Below are 12,920 nucleotides of genomic sequence, written 5' to 3' on the forward strand. Positions count from 1 at the left end.
TATTATATCATAATTCTTAGTATCTCATAATAATTTGTTTTGTTATAGTTTTAATTTCAATAGATTAAGATGATATTGCAATTGTTTAAGTATCATTGCCAGAGAGCAACCAGTTAAGTTGATAAACATCGGGTTAGATGCGATGCAGGGCCTTATCTAGAAATCTGCCCCCCCCCCCTCATCCTGGTCATAGCTTTAAACCAAATTTACTTGTTGATATATGAAGTGCCTTTAAATTATTATAACATGAGTAAATTTCGATATCTTAGTAATTTTGAGCTTATATTTATTAAAATTTTTCTTAACTGATAATTCGGTTACACAATTCTCAAAGAAAAACGACATAAAGAAATTATTTGAAACATTCATAGGGGCCTGGGCTGCTCAAGCTTTATGGAGAAAAATAATTAACTCTCGTAAATCTGAAAATTTTTCTCACTTTTATTTCCAGAGTCTCAACATTTTGTCTGACTCCTACCATCATTATTTCATCATTTAATTCTTCTCTTTAGACTAATGTTATTTACTTATTTTTAAAGACTTCTCATCGGGACTCTAGCCGACTGGCCTGTGTAGGGGGCAGGTAACTGTCCTTGCATCCGAAAGGTCCCGGGCAAGGCATAGATGTTTCTATCTCTCTCTCTGTGTTCTATGTCCTTTCTCTTTTGTGTGTGAATGTGACCCGCCCTATGAACGGGTTGTGGTTGTGTGAATGGCGTGGCAGAAGCCGATTCCCTGGCCATAGATGGCGCCACTGAAAACCAATAACAATCGCCTCCCCACTGCCTAAATAGGCATACGACAAGAAAAAATTCGGGACTATCAAATGTCTCTGACACTTTCGATTAACAGGTACACTCCTGTTTTGTTATGGAAGCAAATTGTATCGGCAGGAAAGAGAATCTGCTGATTTCAGCCAGCCGAAGATTCCCCGAGTAGTAAATGGTGATTAGTACACGTTAAATCTGTCGTCACAAAGTCCTCTATGTTCCCATATCAAATTATACCTCTCGGGTTACTGAAATGGTGAATGATCGTTCTCTGAGCAGTAAAAAAATTTTTAAAAAAAATTTCTTTTTTAATTTCGTTGTGAATTGTGTTTGGTAAAAAATGAAAAAAGTGGGGCCTGGTTGGCAATTGTAGCATAGAGCGTTCGCCTTCCATTGAGGCAAACAAGGCTCGAATTCCAGCGATGGCTGTTTGAAACGAATTACGCCCCCTGCTCGCACCGACCACAGAACTGACGTAAAATATCCTCAGGTGAAGACAGATCATGGATTAGAGTCCCCTTGTCAGCCTAACCGTGGGAAGTTTTCGTGGTTTCCCTCTCCATTCCAAGAGCAAATGCGGGTTAGTTCCATCAAATATACCAAGGCAAATTTGAATATGAATATTGAATGAGGTTTACTGCGAAGGGAAAAAATCAAATATTCCTATAATTTAACATAAAGTGCGACCTTCTTGAAAATTTTTTGCTGTAGCAGAGTTTCAAAACTAGTCAAATATGGCAGATTACTGAAATATAATAGCTTTTTGTTTAAAGTTTTACTTGGCATCTTAATGCTTGTAACAAATTTAACCCTAGATAGCTAAATATTTGTCTAAACAATGGTAATTTTACGAAGTTGTAACAACCTTAAAATCCGAATTGAGCATTGTTTTTGATTCTCAATACATTGATTAATTACAACTAATCAAGCATTCGTAAGATATGTATATTTTATTTTTTAACCACTGAACAACCGCCCCAATTTTGGGTTTACGACTACTGATGTTTAACTCTATAGCCGTGTAATTTTGAACCCAATCCAGTAGAACAGGGAACTCCTGGACCAAGTATTGCAAGAAATTAGTCTCACTAGAGGACTTTTTGATAGAACTAATCTGCACCCATGGTTGACAAGAGGACTGTAACCCATGATCCGTCCGCCACTGAGGCTATTTTACGTCAGCACTGTGGTCAGTGCGGAATTCGTATAGACCAGCCATCGCTGGGATTCGAACCTGGTTTGCCTCATTGGAAAGCGAACGCTGTATTCCCTGAGGCAACACGACTTATTGTTATCATTGCTACAATTGTCCATGTAAGTGAAAATTTATAATCCATCTATTTCTCAGTGGATTACTATCTGTTAACGATTACAGTTGTAATCCATTCCCAACTTATTATTTGGAGTCGTGAAAAATGTTTCTTTGCAAGCTTTTATATTGCTTTTTAAAACAGTAGCGTGTGGGTTATTTAAAAAGTGTTCTCCAGATTCTTGAAGGACCAACTTAAACAGATCTCCAGAAAGAAAAAATAAACTTCTCGCCGAAATGCCGAATGTTAGAAAGTGGTCAAAAAATGGCTTCAAGCCGCGTTCGTTCCGCACAGCTTCAATGTAAAAGGAAGTGGTTTCTAATAAAATTTTAAAAAGAATTGAAACCTTTAATCACACTATTTGTAATATGCTATAATAGGCAGTATACTTTAATTGTTAATCCTAAGCCTGAAAAAAGTGTTAGTTACTTAAAAACATTATTATGTAGTCGTTTTTTATACTTTTTCAGTTTGTCTAATTATTTGGATCTTTCCTTATCCGGATCAAATTCGGTCTGGATAATCGGCGCTCTTCTGTATTTAAAATATAACGGTGTTTCTCTTAACTAACACAAACTATATAAGTTCTTAACTCATTGCCCACGAACCGTAGGGCTGCGATGCCTCAGGGGATAGAGCAGTGTGGTTACCAACTGGCGGCCCGCGGAGCCTTTTCTTGTGGCTAATGTAAAATTTTGATACAGCTGCCGCCCGCCATTTGACGAGTTTTTATTGCGGCCCCCGGCCTCATGTAAGTTGGAAACCCCTAGGATAGAGTGTTCGCCTCCCAGTTAGGTGAACCGGGTCCGCATCCGGCTTGCACCGACCACAGTGCTAACGTGAAATATCTTCAATGTTTGACGGATCATGGGCTAGAGTCCCTTTGCCGCCTGAAAAAGGTATAGCAGAAATAATTCTAATTTTTCTCTTACCTGGTTCAATCTTTTTACCGTAACTTCGCTACTGCGTCGCTTGTGTTCAAAAGAAAACGAATTCTAATAATTAAACAAATTTAATGAGAGGACGGACATAACATAAAAGCGATCATCCTTCGTAGAAATCAAACTAAAAGAGAAGAGAAAAAAACAATGTTCGTTCAGTTCGAGCGCCATCTGTGGGCATTCAAGTTAATCTGTTTCACAGTCAGGCTAACCATGAGAGGTTCTCGTGGTCTTCCTCTCCATGAACGCAAATGCGAGTTAGTTCCATCAAAAAGTCCTCCTCGATGGCAAATTTCTCTCAATGCTCGATCCAGAAATTCCCATTGTCTTCTGGATTGGGTTCAAAATGACAAGGCTACGGAGTTGATTTTTATTTTTTTATTTTATTGAAATTACATACATTTGCTGACTTGTGTGCTCAATATAGGCTTATAAGTCATTGTCAAGTAGAAAATACAGATAGAACAATTCAGAGAAAGACATCACAAATACATCCAGGGTTACGGCGGGATTCGAACCCGCTACCTCCACGCTTAACAGAGCGTTTGGACCGGCGATACCACTCGGCCAGGGAGGCCCCGCTATGGAGTTGAACATTAGTAGTCTTAAACCCGAAAATTGTGTTGGCTGTTCAACAACGGTTATAAAATAAAATTAGTTACAAAATGTGAGTCAATTTAAGCTTAATTTATTTAGGGCATTCATGTATGTAAATAAATCGATTATAATCTAGTCCACTTCGAGACAATATTACAAACTGTAGTAAAAAGCACGAAAACTATTAGACTTGCTTTCTATGCTTATTTATTTCGTCTTTAATATTCAAATAATGAGCTTTAATTTTTATTCTAAGGAAAATTTCTGGAAATTTCAAATCTTTATTGGGTGTGAATGTTTTATTTCTGAAAAATTTTACTTTTTACGCAATTATATTTATTTTAGTCCAGCAGTGAACTGATCGTTAAGACACGTTTCCCAGCAGATCACCGAAGTGAAGCATCACTGACTGCGGTCAGTGTGTGGGTGGGTGAGCACTTGGATCAGTCTGCGTAGGGACCGATGGTGTGCGGTATTGGTCCTCGTTAAACTGTTCTACCGTAAAGTGCTCGACTTCGCGTGCAAGTCGTTGGGCTTCCGAAGCGGGGATGCCATCCCTCTGCAGAGGATCAAAATTGTGATGGCATGTCTTCGGATCATCCTCAGGGATGTTTCCCAGACCGTCGCCAATAGCCCATTGTGAAGATCTAGTGCGACGTAACTGAACAAAATATTTATTTTAATGAAATGATTTGCTAAAATATTTTGTTTGCCTGTTTTGCAACACTAGCAACAATGATTGAACAATAGTTGAAGTAATTTTCTTAAATTATTAATTAATATTCATACAATGAATTTTTATCATTTTGTAACAACAATAAAATGTAACATTAACAATACAACAATCTATATATATATTTCTCTCACACGGCGACAAAAAAAAGCCTCATTACAACTCCCCGAATGGCATCGCTAGAAAATAGACCAATGATTACCACTAAAAATGTCGGGGCCTCCCTGGCCGAGCGGTATCGCCGGTCCAAACGCTCTGTTAAGCGTGGAGGTAGCGGGTTCGAATCCCGCCGTAACCCTGGATGTATTCTTTGTGATGTCTTTCTCTGAATTGTTCTATCTGTATTTTCTACTTGACAATGACTTATAAGCCTATATTGAGCACACAAGTCAGCAAATGTATGTAATTTCAATAAAAAACTAAAAATGTCACATGCCAAATCTAGCTGTGGTGGCTCAACATATAGCCCTTTTAAAAAAGGAAACTGAAATAACCAATTTCATACTATTAAGCTAAGCAGAAGTGAGTAGTCTTTGTCGATAGATCTCTATTTTAGTATTTTGTCGAAAGCGCTTTTTTTCACGATTTTATATATTACGAATTTATTTGACGATTTTTGATTTATATCACGAATTTATTTGTTTTATCACGAATTTATTCTAAGATTTATACTTATGTTTTTAACAAAGTTGTGAATCGTTCATGGTTATTATTTTTTAAAAACATAATGTTTTGTTTATGCAGGTTTTTCCATTGCAATTCACTTACTTCAATTTTTAATAGACTCAATAATAGCCAAAATTTTAACCTTTTTAAAGAGATATCAGTTTTAGAAATTTTATCTGAAGATTTTATACTATAGCACATTTCCAATAGGTTTAACGAATTACATGTCATTTATTTGAATTCAAATTTATTTTAATGACGTAGTATTTACTAAAAAGATGTAATTTTTTTTTTAAAAAAAGTTGTTATATGGATTTGAATAATTGTTTTGAATTCTTAGAATTTTGTGCATTTGCAATGTACCAAAGTAAGTAGCGAGCGAAGCAAACCATTTAAGATTGCGTAGCAATTTTCGGGGGTTGGCGAGCGTTAGCGAGTAGGGGCGCAGCCCACTAGTACTAAAATGTAACCATAGAAGTGAAAATTGTTGGGGAAAAAATTACATTTTAAATTTTCTTAAACGAAGAAATTGTCAATGAATGTCAATGTCAGGGGTTATGAAATTGTCGGAGATAGGGAAGAAAAAAAGATTGCGTGAGATGAGATTGCCCCGCAAGGTTAACCTGCGCTTTGCAACCCCCCTCCTAATACCCCCTTCACCACTGACCTAAATTTGTCACATTGCACTCTACTACACCCAGGGGGTAAGCCTGCTGAAGGCCTCGTGCAAAATGGAAAGAAAAAAAAAGTATCACGTGGTTTTAAAAGTGTCAATATGGTGGTTGCATTCAATTTTCTTTAGAAAACTATTTTTTTTATTAAAAAGTTTATCTTTTGCCAATAAAACTTTTATTTTGAAAGTATAAAATTTTTTTATCAATTAATAAAAAATAAAATAGAATATTTAATTTAAAGAAAAAATTTCATCAAAGCAATTGATATAAAATTTGATAAACGAATTATCATATTGCAGAAGCAAAATGTGTAGCCAAATTGTAAAAGACAAAACGAAACAAATGAGTATAGCAAAGTAGCAAAAACAAAACGAAACAAATGAGTATAGTTAAGTAGCAAAAACAAAATGAAACAAGTGAGCATAGCCAAGTAGCCGAAACAAAGTGGAATGAAGTTGCAAAAAAAAAAAATTAAAGATATACCAGTCAAGTTGCAGAAATAAAATTTAAAAAAAGTTTGGTAACCAAGTTGCAGAGCTACTATTTAAATGTTACGTAGAAAACGAGATTACAAAGAACGTTAATAAGCATGAGAGTTTTAATGATCTCCCAAGAAATTTCACTGTTCAGGAAATTTTTTTCTAATGGTACTGTAGCGGCAGTACATTCAACCCGACAGTACATTTTAGACAATCGTTTAATTTGTCGGATGCGTTGCAAATGGAATTAGATATCCTTCTGATTTATGTAGGAAAAGAAGAAAAAAAGAATAACTTCCAACTTGAAATTTTGAAAACATTAACGGCCATTTTACTGCTGCTGAAAGGGAACATATTTTCAGAAAAGTGAAATTTATTGAATTATGGAGCCAGCAAGACGAAACGCGTTTAATAATAATTTCATGCGAAAAATAGATTATGATTTAGTAAATTAGGAATTCTTTTCGGAAAATTAAAAATATTCACTTGCTCAAAAGTATAAGCTCTTCTCTCTCCTGGTGTTGCCTAAGAATTTTCATTAAAAATATAAAATCTGTCTTAAGATTGAGACAAGAGTGTGATCATATTGAAACTGGAGGGAGGAAAAAAAAACACTGTGATAGTTTATTACCCTCATTTTTATTAGAAGTAAAGTTAGTAGGTTTTGCATCAATGCACTGTGGGCCAGTCAAAAATTAAATTTTCAACTAAAATATATGTAGGCAGTTTTAATATAGCCCAAATTAAGTATTCGTAATCATTCCAAACATTATAATTTACTTTTTATACCGACGAGAGTACAATGTAATGAAAAATATGTTTAAACATTTTTTTTAATGTAACTCTTAAATTTTAATTTCAGAAATATATATAGGAATTTCACCTTACTGTTACATTTTTATCAGAGTAATTAGTCTGAAATTATAGTACAATTTTTCAATTTGTTGGATTAGTTAATACTCTTGACAAACTTATAGTTTATATCTTATCATTTGACATTTTACAATGTTTGAATGACTTTCGAAACTTAGTTCCAAAAAGTTCCACGAGGTAATTAGCTAAACTTTTTTTTGTTGTCTTCTTTGATGTTTCTTCTTTCGAAAAAACCTGCCCCATTTTGCCCGTATTGCAAAGGTGGACTAAATGTACTGAAAAACAAAAATTATGTTTTTTTCACATTTTCGCGTTATTTTGTACATTACTTCGGAAATATAATTTGCTTTTCATTTATAATATAAAACTACGAAAAGTATTCTATTTTCATTGCTATATTTAATTATTTAAACGTACTATTATTTATTTTTATTTTTGCTCGTTATATTTCAGCTGCCATTTTTTTTCTTTGGTATTATTAATGTATTTTAAAATTTTAACTATGAATTTAATTTACCTGCACATAACCCCAAATTTTGAAACAAATTTTATCGAAATACTAATTTTGGTCACGAAAACTTAGATGCTGGCCCACTGTGCAATGATGTAAAAAAAAAAGTTAAAAAAAAACATTAAACTAAAAAAATACTGTTAAAAAAAAGAAGTAAGACTTGGAGGAAAAATACTCCAGTATTTGATTCTTGTGGGAACAATGCTTTTATGAATAATCATTTAATGTTATGCATTTCCATAAAAAATTTCTCGTGAGTACAATAACATGATTTTTTTTTTTAAAGTGTAACTGTTTCCTTGTTTGAGTTCTGGTGCGTTTTCATTTGTATTTAATCGTGCTTTTGCATGCAGTTTTCATTCATACCTTTTTGTATTTAAAAACAAGGAAAAAAGTAAGTCATACTTTCTATTCACTTTGACAATAGCGCCTCAATAAATATTTGTCTAATTGCAAATTTATTTCCTTATTGGGTATTGAACGCAAGAGGATAATCGAATTGTGGTACACCCAAAGTGCACCCAAAAGTTAAATGTTAAAAGTTAACTAAAAAATATAATATCTAACATTAAAGTATTCACTTTATATTTCATTGCTTACTGCATAAAAAGAAAATCTGCATGGGCATTTGTCCCATGGGCACAAATAAAACTGCGTTAAATATTTTTCTAAACATATAGAATCGTTTTAAAGGAGTTGTTTACTTTAAAAAAAAAAATTAAAATCTTGTAGAAAAAGATCGAGGAAACAAAATTTTTAATTAATATATTATTTGAATTATCATCGAACAAAAATATATGCAAGCTTAATTATTAACTGAATTCTCTAAATTGACGTGAAATTAAGAATTATAAAATTTAACCTCGATCCAGACTGTGGTAACCTTGTTAATATAAGATATTTTCTTCGTGTTAATTCACTGAGAACATGGAAACGTAAAATTTTAAGAGAAAAACGCTTTACAAATATTCATACCACGACACTACACTCAGATGGGTTTTAAAAATTAAAAAATGATAAATAAGTTAATGAATGAATAAATAAATAAAACACTCATATTAAACTAATAAAATAGACCATCTCTTTTTTAAAAGTAAAAAATCAATGAATGAATATTTCCAACTATTTTTTATTTTAGGGAAACAATTTGATACAGTTCTTGATTATAATTAAAATATCTACAATTGAATGAAAATACTATATCTGATAAAGAAATTTTTTGTTACGTAGTTTCCGATCAACTTCCTCATTCTTTACCATCAGCTCTGACTTCCTAGTTTCGGTTTCTCATCTCTTAACAGAAAGGGTGACATGGTAAAACGCTTAAAAAAATTTGGCGATTTTTCTGTACGATAATTCTTTTCTACACCGGAAATTTTTTTTAAACATTTTTAAACTTTTTATGAACAGATTTTTTACTCCTCAGTTATCATTCAATCATCGATTAAAAGGTTGGCGACCTTTCTTAGAACATTTTTTTCCCGCTCAACTTTAAACATCTTCAATAAATAAACAGTAAAAAAAATCTTAAAAAATCCCTTAATTCAACATGACTTGTACTTTACTCTCTTCCTGTTGCGGGGTCTACACGACCCAAATATCGCTAGTTTTAAGAAATAAAAAAAAAAATGTTGTCCCTTTTCTTACCCAAGCCTTTATGGGCCCATGAAACCTTCAACGATACATTTAAACGAATAAAGAAATACAGCTGCCGTTAGGTAAAGTATAAAAAATAAAAAGGAGATAGAAAGGGGAACCTATTTGAATAATCCACCGTAGTCTTTTTTTATTCCACAAGCCTCACCCTTCCCCTAGCGGTTCCCCCTTTTTTTTTTTCGGCAGACGACTTTTTTTTATCAAAATCTTCTACGTGAAGTGAAGTGGGTTTCGGTTTTATAGATAGGGGATATATTGTCATTTCTATGAGTTCAGGGTGTTAGGGAAGACTTGCCCATCATTTAGGTTCACAATAAAGGTAGTAAAAAATTTTATACCTGATGGGGATATATTTCCGGCAGCAAAAATTACTTTGTTTGGAAGAACTTCCAGGTGGTTGTAGATAGAATCTAAGATGAGAATCACGCGAAGAATATATATTACAAGAAACTTTTATCTTAATGAGATATCTAACAAAATCTAAGATAAATTATTTTATTCCCTTGTAAGATTGATGATGTATGAATGAGATTTAATTTACTACAAGTTTGAGAAATTTAAAAAGATATTCGACATTTGTAAAGCATTTATGATTTAATATGAAAAGAAACGTATTCAAACAACAGTAGATTGATAATAGAAGTATGATAATCAATTTGCTACAAGCTAATGAAATTTAGAAAGATATTTGTCTTGTAAAATTATTGATAATTTGCTTAGAATAATTAATAATAGAGGGGTGATTTGTAGGAGGATTGATCTGCTACGTGCATACTAAATTTCTAAAAATGTTCGATAGATATAAAATGCTGATGATTGAATATCACTATTTAAGAATATTCAAACAATAATAAATTAATAACAGAGCGGATAATTGTGCAATAAAGAATTTGAAGTTTTCGAAATTACAAATGATGTTTGGTTTTTTTAAATGAGATGATATGTTTAGAATATTTAATAGATTGAAGAGATTTGTATGAGGATTAATAAGCTACAACTTAATGGAATTTAGAAAAATGCTCGGTATTTGTAAAATATTGATAATTAATTGCATAGATTCTCAAACCTTTTGAATTACCGAGCACCCCTGAAAATTAAAATTCAACGCGGAGTACTGGATTTTATATTGCAGCTACATATTGTACTAAATTGAACGACGAAACAGGATTAACGATGAGATGTGGTTTAATGCGAAAATGCTCATTATGTATATTTTTTACATAAAAATGTTTTTAATTTTGAAATTTATTTCATTTTTTTTTAAAAAATTAATAGGAATATTTAAGAATATTCTAACAATTATTAATAATAGAGAGGAAAGTTGTATCAGTATTAATTTGAACAAGTTATAGAGAAAGATGTTCGGTGTTTGTACAAAATTGCAAATTCTTCATGCGGATTGGAAAAAAAAAAGTAAATAAGCAATAAATCGATTTTGATCAATACTACATAATCATAAACAAAACTGAAAGAGACAATTAATTAAGCTAAATTTTTTTATGCATCTTTTTACGTTATTAGAATAAGCAAAACTTGTTTTTCATAAATTCATCCCATGAAAATAAAGATTCGGTACTATTTGGCATAATGCTATTGTTCTAGGTCAACCATAGTAGATTGCCAAAATTTATCATTATCAAGAATTTTCTGGTACTTATCTGTTTCGTTGGGCCGTAAGAGCTTTTCCACAGTACTTATAGTAGGTATCTTGGTACCAATATAAATATATTAAGTGCATATTAAAAATTGACAATTTCAAAATCAATTGACATATCAAAAGCAGTGCCTATTGCAAAATTATATTAAGCACCATAGACATAAACTACAGAATGGCAATTTTTTACTGTTCTCGTGTACAAATAAGTTATTTTTCTCCATTAAATTAGCTTTTATACACAATTTTTTAAATATATCCGATTTTTACCTACTATAAAAATTTATTAATACTAATTGTTTATAATACATAGTAGCGACACAGCATTTTTCTAATCATTTTTAGAACTAACATCAGTATTTATTTAAACGGCTTTAAAAAGTCGCCAAACTATTGATGCTTAAGAGGACGCCATAAAACGGGAGAAACTTTTCGTCACATATTCTCACCTCCATGACTAATGTAAAATTTAAAAGAAAGAAAAAGTGAGTTCGCATAAACCTAGAGTAAGCCATAAAGTTTCAATTGTTGCAATTAAAAAAAAATTCAAAACATGAAAACGCGAACAAATTATTTGAAGAGAACTTCACCATTGCGTAATCCTAAGCTATGTTCTCATAAATTATTTTCATTTTATTATTTTAAAAATTTGTTTTCCGCATTTGAAATTTCATAGCTTACTCTAGGTTTGTCTGAACTCACTTTTTCATTATTTAAATTAGTAATGAAGGAGAAAGAGAATTTGCGACGAGAATTTTCTCTCGTGGTATGGCGTCCGCTTAACGCAGTTTTTCGAAGCTCTGTCGCCAAGAAAAATAAAAAAGTCATAATTGAAGTGCCTTACACTTAAAGTAATGCGATGATTTGTAACTTAATTAGATAATCTTACCGTGAAGAATTATCCAGGCTTTAAAATTGACAAATAACTGAAATATTTTAATAGTTATTAAACTTTTTTAAAAATCGTTAATTTGGAGACATTTTTCCACGTAGACAAACTGCCTTATTCTCAGTTTTTGCAACGTTCTACGAAACCAGGTAATGTAGCATTTGAGTAAATATTAAAAAATTAGCCCATGAACGCTTTTCTTTTTCACAAATCTGTGGTTTTTTTTCCATATTGACGTTTTGCGCCATTTTTAAAATAAGCGTAGACAGCGTTGGCGTTAGATAGGTCAAACTTGACCTATAGGTCATGAGTATCAGTCTCAAACTCACAGCAGTTATGAAAATAGCATATTATTCGCAAAAAGCATCATTTGATATGACGATGGAGCTTTCGAAAAACATCCTGTGGTAGTGGGAACCTATTAAAGTTCGCAAATGCCTGTTACAGTCAATGGGAAGGGTTCTGCGCAATTCCTCGCACCCAATTCATAATGGCGACAATTTGTCGTGAGCATGATTTATCGAAGTGACAATTCCTCCTAGTGGGCGCAACTCGTCGTAAAGCCAATTCGTTTTGGATACAATTCGCCGCGACGAAATCAAAAGATTATAATGGTAAAAATGTCTTCACAATATTACCGCGCACAATTCGCAGTAGGACGATTCATCAGGGCGACATTTTATCGTGGGCACAATTCATCACTATTAGTTCTGGGCACAAGTCGTCACAAACACAACTCACAAAGACGCGATGCGTCAGGGGATAGAGCGTTCGTCTTCCAATGAGGCGAGCCGGGTCTGAATCCCAGTCTATACAAATTACGCATCCGGTCTGCACCGACGTGACATATCCTCCGCGGTAGACGGATCATGGGTTAGAGTCTCCTTGCGTCAGGTTAACCGTGGGAGGTTCTCGTGGTCTTCCTCTCCATGTAACGCAAATGCGGGTTAGGTTAGCTCCATCAAAAAGTTCTCCACGAAAGCAAAATCTCTCCCAATACTCGATCCAGGAGTTCCCCTGTCTTCTGGATTGGGTTCAAAATTACATGGCTACGGAGATGAACATTAGTAGTCGTAAACTCATAAAATTGGGTCGTCTGTTCAACAACGGTTATAATAAAAAAAACACAATTCACAACTCGTCGTAGCAACAAATCGTCGGGAGCAA

Source organism: Parasteatoda tepidariorum, chromosome 2 (assembly GCF_982258835.1).
Source record: "Parasteatoda tepidariorum strain Cologne lab strain chromosome 2, Ptep-v5.0, whole genome shotgun sequence".
In the NCBI taxonomy this organism is placed as follows: Eukaryota; Metazoa; Arthropoda; class Arachnida; order Araneae; family Theridiidae; genus Parasteatoda; species Parasteatoda tepidariorum.